The sequence below is a fragment of the Musca autumnalis genome, unplaced genomic scaffold (genome assembly GCF_047663935.1).
Source record: "Musca autumnalis isolate F117 unplaced genomic scaffold, ASM4766393v1 scaffold_3, whole genome shotgun sequence".
Classification (NCBI taxonomy): domain Eukaryota; kingdom Metazoa; phylum Arthropoda; class Insecta; order Diptera; family Muscidae; genus Musca; species Musca autumnalis.
In genome coordinates, this window is record NW_027411866.1 from 170,983,858 (window position 1) to 170,994,485 (window position 10,628).

At 34.5% G+C, this 10,628-nt stretch overlaps 1 long non-coding RNA gene across 3 annotated transcripts in view; it reads left to right on the forward strand.

Annotated features, from left to right (window-relative positions):
• Positions 1-10,395, forward strand: part of LOC141396621 (uncharacterized) — a 262,411-nt gene extending 252,016 nt beyond the window's left edge. For all 3 annotated transcript variants that reach the window (XR_012411206.1, XR_012411207.1, XR_012411208.1), the window contains one exon: positions 10,258-10,395. This is a non-coding gene — a long non-coding RNA (uncharacterized lncRNA). The remainder of the gene's footprint in view (positions 1-10,257) is intronic.
• The last annotated feature ends 233 nt before the right edge of the window (positions 10,396-10,628 follow it).

Consider the following 10,628-nt stretch of genomic DNA (forward strand, 5'->3'; position numbering starts at 1 on the left):
CTGAATTACGCCTCCCAAAATGGCATTTGACCCCGGATTTTTTTTTCACACGTGGGATCGATGTGGACTTTTAGAACATTAATTCTAATGTCAGCTTTGTGGCAATTTTTGCTATTTCCTCCTTATACCCTTATACGCATTTTATTTTGACTAAGCTATATCTTGAAGGTTTTGGAAGAGAGCAATTGTCTTTCAAAATTTAATAAAACATTTTTATTCCATAATGTTCTTTGAATAAATGTCAACTTGTTTTCTTATTCTCAACCAAGATAAGAAACATGATAAAGAGAAAAATAAACCAAAACTTTTGTTTTATACTATTGTCATAACGTTCCAACCACCACCAACTCTACTCTTAGCTGTACCTGGGGAAACGAGTCCAATGTGATTCGAGAGAATTGTTTAGCTAACTGTTGAAAAACTAGTCAATTTGTCATAGAATTATACATCGCCCAAAAGCACACACACAAACAAAATGAAAACAACCATTTTCTATAAACAAATTCAATTAAATCTAAAATTTGCTGTTGAATAGCAAAAATAAGGAAAAATCTGTTATTCAAAAATAGACAAAAGAAATATTTTTTTTCAACAAAAAAAAAAAAAAAAGAAAAACAAGACAAGGAAAAATTGCATTTCATTATTCTTTGTTTCGCATACTATGAAATCAAAACACACATTTATTGCCGTACCAGCATCTTTACAAAAATTGTCCGTTTTTGACAAATTTTGTTAAATGAGTTCTTGTAAACTTAAATGTTTTAATAAATTTCCTTAAATATAAATTGGAAAATGTGCTATTGCAAAATATTAAGTAGTAAAATATTTGCCAAAGTCAAGTATAGTTGGCAATGTCGAACAGTTAAAGCCCTATTGCAACTCATGAGCCTTAGTTCCATCAGGATGTATGAAGTAACTACATCATATATTGACAAACGTAAAATTCGTCTGATATTGGGAAATTTCCAGTTTACATGGATTATTTATTTTGAACTTAAAAATGTAAAATGTTTCGGTCATTGATCGCATTATATGTTTTTATCTCCAATAATTGTATTTGCGTACTTTAAAATCTGATACACAATTTATCCATATATCGTATATGTAGATGCATTTATTTGTATCTATACATTTCTTTCAAACATCAAGACATATGTATATGCCATAGTCTAATGCATGCTACTTTCATATCAAATCTTGATAACGTTCAAATCTTAATAAAAATATCAGTTTAGTTTTCCAATTAAATTGAAAATTATTTACTATTCAGTATAAATTTAATAATATTATCATAGGATCAAAAATTATTTATTTTTATTATATGCATTTGAGCACTGGCGATAAACTAACTTTATTGTTTAAATTTTCTAAGCAGAAGCCTAGTTCTCCCAATAATAATGTGTTGTTACATATACGTATGTATATTAATTTATCCTAGAATTATTAAACATGAAATCACTTTGAGCATTTTGTTTATATGTATTTTACCCGGAATATTATATTTTGCATGTACGTGTCATGAACATGCTGTGAGCTTTCGTTAAGGCAACGCTGCAGGATGAAGATTCTCAAGAGTAATAGAACTTGTCTGTGTGCACCAACAACGAACGATGTCAGTTGAATATCTTTTCTTCTTTCTTTTCATTAGTGTCACCAATATCTACATAAGGGTGGGACGACTAGTATCGAAGTAAAAATAATCTTAATAGCGCTTCGCATTTCTGATTCTTGGGATTGTTTGTACTGAGCAAACTTCACAGTTTGTATGACTTGCAGTTTTTATACCCTACACCTTTATGTGGGAAGGGTGTTATAAGTTGGTTTTAGCCAAAAAGCTTGTAATCGTCGTAGACCCATACTTACATATATATACCAAAATGAATGTCTCGACGAGCTGAGTCGATCTGGCTATGTGTGTCCGTTCGTCTGTATATCTAAACTTTGTAATCACTACACAGGTTGTAATTTTGATCGGATCGTCACCAAATTGATGCTGTGTTGATGGGGGTCCCAGAGGGGAAGAAGCCTATTGACTTTGGTAATGGTCGGATAATATTTAAGGATCGGAATGGGCACAAAACTTATTTGGAGAAATAGTCAAAGTCAAAGCGAATATTTTAGCTTCTGTAAGGCTTAATATACGCCTACAAGTAAGCAAAGGCTATAGTCGTACGGGCCGACCATGTGATACCCTACACCACTACCCCTGGAAATTATGGAACAAATAAACTTATTGTAAGAAATAACTTTGTGGATTCTGCCATCTTATCATGTCAAGTTTAAATAATAATATAATAATTGTTCCACAAATATCCCATAAGGGACAAAGGAGACTTCTCTCATATCAATGAGTTTACCGCCGAGTTCGAACGGCGTGCCCTAAGAGAGAGAGAGAGAGAGAAGTTTTGCATGACTGAAATGCTCAAATGTCGACTACATTTCTGAGGGGTATTTTCCCACCGTTGAAAACTGAAAGTTACCTGGCCGGGGAATCCATCAACGGTAGTAAAATACATCTTAGTAATGTTTTCCGCCATGAAAATCTTCTCTACAAGTGGTGTCTAAGGGCACGGTAAATTGTTGAATTAATAAATCCCAAAAATTTACGCCAGAAGGAGGTGAGTGGGTGCCATTATATTCACCAAAATGAATATTTCAAAAAAAAACTTTAACGGTAGCGACACCGAGTACATTTTCAAAAAAGTTGGCCAAGCGACCCCTTGATGGAATATATAGAACATGCTGAACAAAAAGGTAGTAACTCAAAATTTTATATTTTTCAGTACAACTGTTTTTACATAAGTAGTTACTCTGAAGACATGAAAAGTGTAATACCGGTATTTTTGACGAAAGAGTAGGCAAAGGAATGGCAGATTTTTACAGTGGGAAGGGGTTAAATATTTTATAATTAAAAAGTTAAAATTTTTAGTTAGTACCCATTTGTTGAACAGGTGCGATATGTTTAAAAAAATCAAATTGGACAATTAATGTGCTTGGGCCCCACGTACTTTGCAACAATTCAAACTGGGAATTTCTCTGTAATGATAGAGACAATATATAGCATGGGAGGAAAATGTGTTTCTCCACAGAAAACCCATTTTATATTAGACAGTAGCTCCGTTATCTACCAATTGCAATTTGTATCAGGGGAAAGGTCAGTCATTCTTTTTTCATATGTAGGCTACTTTGCTGGTATGTGCCCTCCAGGAAGTAAAACATGGACGAAATATAAAATGTTTATATTCTTCATAAAAAAGTAATGGTCGCCCGCTAAATAATCTCAGATCATCGTCCAAAATTGTAGGCATCTTCTCCGACCAATAGTCTTACCTCGTGCCAAATTTCGTGACAATTGAGTTATAATTGTGACCTCTAGCGTGTTTATTATTATATTTCGAACACATTGTTGGATATAAAAGGCTGTAGCTCTGTTATCTGATCATGTACACCAACACAATTGGCATCAATATAAAGGTCAAAAGTTTCTTTTCCAAGTATAACTTACTTACCCGGAATATGTATTCCATGAATAAAGATATAAGCTACATATTAAAAAATTTCACAATTTTCACACAAACGTTTTGGTCCATTTAACCCTCTTAATATTACCTGAACACCATCTCAAATTACAAACTTCTTCTTTGTAATATACTCTTACCTTATTTAAAATCTCGAGGCGATCGGACTATTATTACGACATACAGAGCAGCTACAAGATCGGTTAAAAATTTTGTTGTTGGTCCATTTCACCCGCTAAATATTTCACGATCATCACCAGTAACAATAGGTGTCAATTCTGGTCTGAACCCGACCTCCATGCAAAATGTCGTGACGATCGGTCCATAATTGCGGCCTGGAGTTTGATTACAATTTATCATGGACAGACGGACTTACGGAAGGACGGTCGGACACACATCTCAAAATCGCTTTATCTCGTCGAGATATGAAAATTGGTATACCACGAATATTTCGCGGTGTTACATGAATTTTTCCAAAACAAACTTATAATACCCTTCCCACATAGTGGTGTAGGGTATAAAAAGAGATTGTCGTAGGTGGTCAAACAACGAAGACATTACAATAGTCGCAAATAAAACAAAACTTTTCATTTTTGTGATTTTAATTATAATGACGAATATCACAGCTTTGGTTGGCGATTTCCAAAAGCAACGTCTGACTATGAAAGTAGAAAACCCCATCTTTATAATGAAGCAAAGCAGGTTGGCGTAGGTGGCCAAATAACGAAAATATCGCAACAGTCGGTAATACATCCCATTTTGATCGTCACACAATTTTGTGAGTTATTGGGGGTCCTACAGAGGAACATCGGGCCACATAGGGTTAAAATTATAACAGAGGAATCACATTTTTTTAATTGATGCAATATACGATGAAGTTTTTGTAATACCTCGAAATACTTATCTCTTTCATTGATCGAATCGAATAAAGTCACTAAAAGCTATTTCTAAATACAATACATAGCAGTAAATATTAGTACGGCTACTATAGCGATTTCTATATAATATAATGATTTGAAAGGTGCTATTTCAAGAAGATGATAAATGTTTGTCCCTTTTACTCTTCTTTGAAGAAGGCATCGCCATCTTACACAATTGTATTGTGTTGTTATCGCATCGTCCCATATTGTTCGTCGCCAAGAGTTTGTTATTCGACTTCGATCATCTGAGATGTCATTTTAAATATGCAATTGTCAAATTTTCCCAAAGTATATTCTATCCCTGTCCATTTCCTAGGTTTAATCTGCTTCACTATGGGTTCCTTGTCTCTATCCGTTCACCCAAAACCAAATTGTACCAAATTAGTACCATTTTGTACTTTTCACACGCAATAAATACAAATTTCCAAAACTACCTCAATCCTATACTCCATCAGTAATCTTGTTTCCGAATTTCAGAATCCAATTAGTACAAAATTTAGTACATTTTAAGTACGAATTTCCAAAACTACCTCCATACCTCAATCCTACACTTCAACAGTGAACCTAATTCCAAATGTGAGGATTCCAATTTCATTCGTTCTCCAAAATCAAAATCGTACCAAATGTAGTAGGATTTAGTAGTTTTAGTACACATAAGTACGAAATTCCAAATCCACCGGCATATCTCAATCCTCCACTCCAAAAGTAATCTTAATTCCAAATTTCGAGATTCCCCTCTATACATTCATCCAAATTCAAATTGTACCAAATTTAGTATGCATTTTCAAAACTACCTCAACCCTATACTCCAACAGGTTTCCTGCTCTATCCGTTCACCCAAATACAAATTGTACTAAATTTAGTACATTTTAGTACTTTTCGTACAGATTAATACGAATTTCAAAGCTACCTCAATATCTCAATCCTACACTTCAACAGTAATCCTTATTCCAAATTTCAGGTTTCCAGCTCTATCCGTTCACCGAAATCTAAACTGTACTAAATTTAAAACCATTTAGTACTTTTCGTACGCATGAGTACGAATTTCCAAAACAATTTCCTTTAATAAACATCATTTCCTAACCTTGATTTCCATACCAAATTCCAAGATTTTAGCTATATCCGTTCAAAATATACAATTGGTACCACATTTAGTACCGTTTAGTACTTTTCGTAACCTTCCAATTCGAATTTCCAAAAACCCAGCCTTATCTCACCCCTTCACACCAACAGCAACCCACACTCTAAATTTCAAGCTTCCAGCTTCACCGGTTTCGTCTGGGCGATGATATGTCAGTCACTCAACACTAACCTCTTTTATATAATAAGTTCCCAGTAAAATCTTCGATGCAAAATCATGAGTTGAATCATGGGTGCAAGTGATCTGGCATGTCATCTTTTTGTCATTTTCACTCATGAATTTCATATGAGCGTGACCCCCAAAAGATGACGTTCTTTTTTGGATCCTAAGCATGTCATTTTAACCAATGCATTGACATGTCATTTTCACCAATGCTTTGGCATATCATTTTAACCAATGCATTGACACGTCATTTTCACCCATTCTTTGTCCTGTCATTTTAACCAATGCTTGACATGTCATTTTCACCAACCCCTTGGCATGACATTTTGATGTCTTGTTTGGAAAATGGAAATGCTCTATTGAAATATGGACAAACAAAACTCTTTATTAATTCAAACGAATTCGCGAAATAACTACAATTAATTGATCAGCAAAAAGTTTACATCCAAAATTGCAATGTAATCACCACCGCTGCAACGCAAAAGATTACTTCCTCCGTTCTCCGCAACTGATATTCTTTCATCTTACAAAAGGTTTTTTCTAGTATCTTCCCATCACCAGTTCAAATATCGACATTGACTCCAAATGCACTCCTTTAAGTATTTTTATTTCGTAAATTACTTTTATTTTATAATTTTCTTATTTTATAACAACATTTTGGAAATGTATACTCTTTTGTTTAGTGACGAAAATATGTAGGGATCTACAACCCGGCTTGCTTTAGGGATCTCTAAGAACAAAATGTAACGAACGGGGAGGAGAGACTTTTTCTGGAAAATACCATTTATGCTTAATTAATTTATTTTTAATTGTTTCTTTCCCAAAGTTGTTTCTTTATTTTCAGATTCTTGTTCCTTTTCGTTTCGGACTTTTTTCAAATTCCAAGAAGCGAGATTTGATTGATTTCGTTCTATGTATGTCAGATTTAGAACAGACAGGGGAACTTTTAAAATAGCAATGTGTGCAGTCCGATTCTATTTTTAGCTCGATGATTGGGACTTCATTTTTATTGCAGACATTTCGTGCTTCATACAATTTCAACTGTTTAGAAGTTTTAGTTGTCTGATATGCAGGAAATGTAAGACAACATCACGACGACAGTTCTAACAACTTTGGTCTGTTCCAGAACCTGCAAGAATCTACTAATTTTTACTACGATAACCATTTTTCCCTTATGTCATCGGAAAAAAATAGTAGAAATTAGTAGATTTTTGCAGTACTGGAACATACCAAAATGAAAATAAACAGGTGTGTAAATAAAAACAAAAACATCATCTCTATTGGAACGATGGAATGGGTACAAATGCTGATGAAAAGATCGGATCTTTCACGACTTCCTTTGCATTGGTTTAAATCCTAATGAAAAGATCGGATCTTTCACGACTTCCTTTGAACCAATGCAAAAGATGACATGAAATCACGTCATCGCAAAGAACCCCTTCCTTCAAATTTTGCTGGGGTTATGCCCTTTTACTTCCTTTTATACCTTTCTTCTTCTTTATTGCATATTCGATATTCGAATGTTAGCGACCATATTACATTTCATGTATAATATTTTATATATCATTGACAAAATAAGAAAATAATTCTCTATTTCTTGCGACACTTATTAAATTTTCTGCATTTCGGAATTCTGTCCATTGTTAAATATTTTGGAGCCAGGACATCTCTTGCCTTCCTCTGCTACGTTTTCCTTCTCTACTGGCTTGTAGAATTGATTGTAGAATGAGTGAGAGTCCATACATCCGTTGCGTATAACAGTACTATATATACATATGTAGGCTTTTATGAACCTTGTCTTTGTTGTGATGTTAATATCATGACTTGTCAAAACTTTTCTATATTTGTGAAAGGCGTCTCTTGCCATTTCTATCCGGCATTTGATTTCTTTGGAGTTATCCCACTGATCATTTATTGAAACAACGAGATATTTGAAGCTCGACACTCTCTCGAGTGGAGTGTTGTGAATTATTATATTCATGTTTTCATAATTGTTTTTTTCTGCTTATTATCATATATTTTGTTTTCTGGATGTTTAATCTTAATCCATATCTTTCACTACACGCAGTTAGTCTGGTGACAAGATTTTGTAGACCTGATAGGCTGTCTGCTATACAATATCAGCGTATCTGATATTGTTTATATAAGCATTATTTATGAGGATTCCTTCTTTAGCGTTATTTATTGCGTCTTTGAATATTTTTTCCGAATAGATATTAAACAGTAGTGGGGACAGAGTACAATCCTGTCTTACTCCTTTGGATATAGATACAGTCGGACCTCGATTATCCGTGATGGTCGGGACCGGAGCCATTACGGATAATCGATTTTCCCGGATAATGGAGGCAATGCTTTTATGCAGTATTTTGAAGTAAAAATGGCATAGTATCGTACAATAATATGAAAATTTGCAATTTTTTAAGTTTGTTACGGCAATCCCCAAAATGTTATAAGATACTTAATATCATCATCATCAGATTCATCTGAATTGACTTTGTCCCATGGTTTTTGTGATACCATAAATACACAAATTGTGTAATATGCGAGAATTTCCAGTTTTTGTTTGTTTACCTTTTGTTTGCTTAATCAAATTACTTGGAAAGTGTTCTTTTAATGCCGGATAATGAAGTCTATAACGAAAAATAGAGGAAATGAAACAAAGCCCAACATTTCTTTTCTATCACGGATAATGGAGGTTCCCGAATAATCGATTCACGGATAATCGAGGTTCAACTGTATTTCTTCCGTCATTTCTCCGTTGATATTAACATGTGCATGTTGGTGCCAATACAGACTTTTAATACATCTAATTTCTTTTCCCCCTATTCCAATTGACGCCAAAATATCAATGAGCTTGTCATGTTGTTCGTTATCAAATGCCTTCTCGTAGTCGATGAAGCACATAAAAAAACCTTTATGGACACTTCTACATTTTTGGACCAACACTTGCACGCAGAATAGTGCTTCTCTGGTTCCTTTTGCTTCTTTAAAACCAAATTGTGTTTCGCCCATTTCTTTTTCGCATTTTTCGTATATCCGTCTATGTATAATTTTCAGAAAAATGTTTAAGGCGTGGCTCAACAAGCTAATATGTCGGTAGTCGTTGCATCTTTTGGGATGAGATTTCTTTGGAATGGTTATAAATGTGGACTTCAGCCAATCCTTGGGGTATTTTCCGGTGTCATAAATATAGTTAAATAGTTTCGTTAACAGATCAATATTGTTATCATTTATCATTTTTAGTATTTCGGCAGGTATTTCATCAGGACCCGTGGCTTTTCGTTCTCGGAGGGATTTTATTGCATCTTCAACTTCGTTGTTAGTGATTGCCTCGCCTGTCATTTGCTGTGGTATCCGGTAGTCATAATCAGATCTAGTATGATCATTGAATAAGTTTTGAATATATTCTTTCCAGATGTTTTTCTTCTCAGCGGTTTCAAAAACGGGTTCATTATTGTTATTGTAAAGGACTCATGAATTATTATTTCTGTATATGCCGGCTGCTTCTTTTATTTTCTTGTGTAACTGAAAGTCGTCGTGCAGTGTCATCAGTCGTTCAATTTCTTGGCATTGACTGTTAAGTTGGTTGTTTTTGGCTATACGCACTTCTGTTTGAATTTCCCTGTTGATTTCCCAATACCTCTCGTAGTTACTATTTTTGTATTTTCTACGCTCATCCATCAGTTTAAGTATCTCTTCAGTGATCCAGCTTTTACTTTTTGGTTTTGTGTAGTTTCCAAGCGTGTTACGTGCAATTGAATTGATTGTGGTCTTCACACTGTTCCTTATATTTTTGACTTGAGAAGAAACGTCAGACCTTGTTGTAGGATTTCCGAGTTTTCCGATGTCAATTTTTCGATTTCGTGCTTTATTTGATTGCGCTAGGGTATGTTGTGACCTTTCTTACAGATGAACAGTGTCGACTGTTTATAAGTATGAAATCTATTTGATTCCTTATCACATTGCCGACTCTATCTTGGGGGGATTTCCAATTATATAACCTTCTTGGTGGTAGGGTGAACAGGGTATTGGTAATTTTCATTTTAAATTCCTGGTCGTGTTTCATTCGCACACATTCTTCTTTCGACATACAGAAACAGGCTGTAAGTGTCTTTTTGGTTTTACCTCCGGGGATTCTTAGCATTTGTTATGCATTCATTGTTATATGGTTTTCAAGGGATAAATACATCAGTGATTTCCCCTTATCTTCTGATGGGTTTAAAGTTTACCGTCTTCGTTTCAGCCGCTCTTCTTAGACTACAGACGCTGTTTGCAGCTGCCCACTGTGGAAACAGACACCGCTACATGTTGGTCAGCGAGAGGTATTTGATTTCTCCTTACCACCCATATCTGGGAAGCATTCCCCTATCCGCCACCTGGGGACGCGTCCTCTAGGGGTTACAGGCTTCCCCGAGGATTTTATACCTTAAATGTGTTTAATTTTTTTATACCTTAAATATATTTAATTTTTTTAATGGTACACCTTTCAATGATTCCCTCTTTCTTTTCATTGCAGGATGTGGTCATGGTGGCTGCTTACTGGATATGATAATAATATTGTTTTGTTAAATTGTAATTTTTTTAGGTTTAAAAATAAATAAATAATTGTTAAATTTGTTTATTACAATTAAAACAAACAAACAAATAAAGAAAATACAACTTTCAATAAAAAAACAAGTAAGCAAAGGCTATAGTCGGACAGGGCCGACCATACGATACCCTACACCACTACCCTGCGAGTTAGCTTTCAGCAAATCAAAGTTTCTTTTGGAGAAATAAGCTGATTGTAAAAAATAAATTTTTGAAGTCTGCAACCTTATCACATTAAGTTTAAATAACAATATAATAATTGTTCCACAAACATCACAGAAGGGACAGGGCGTGTAC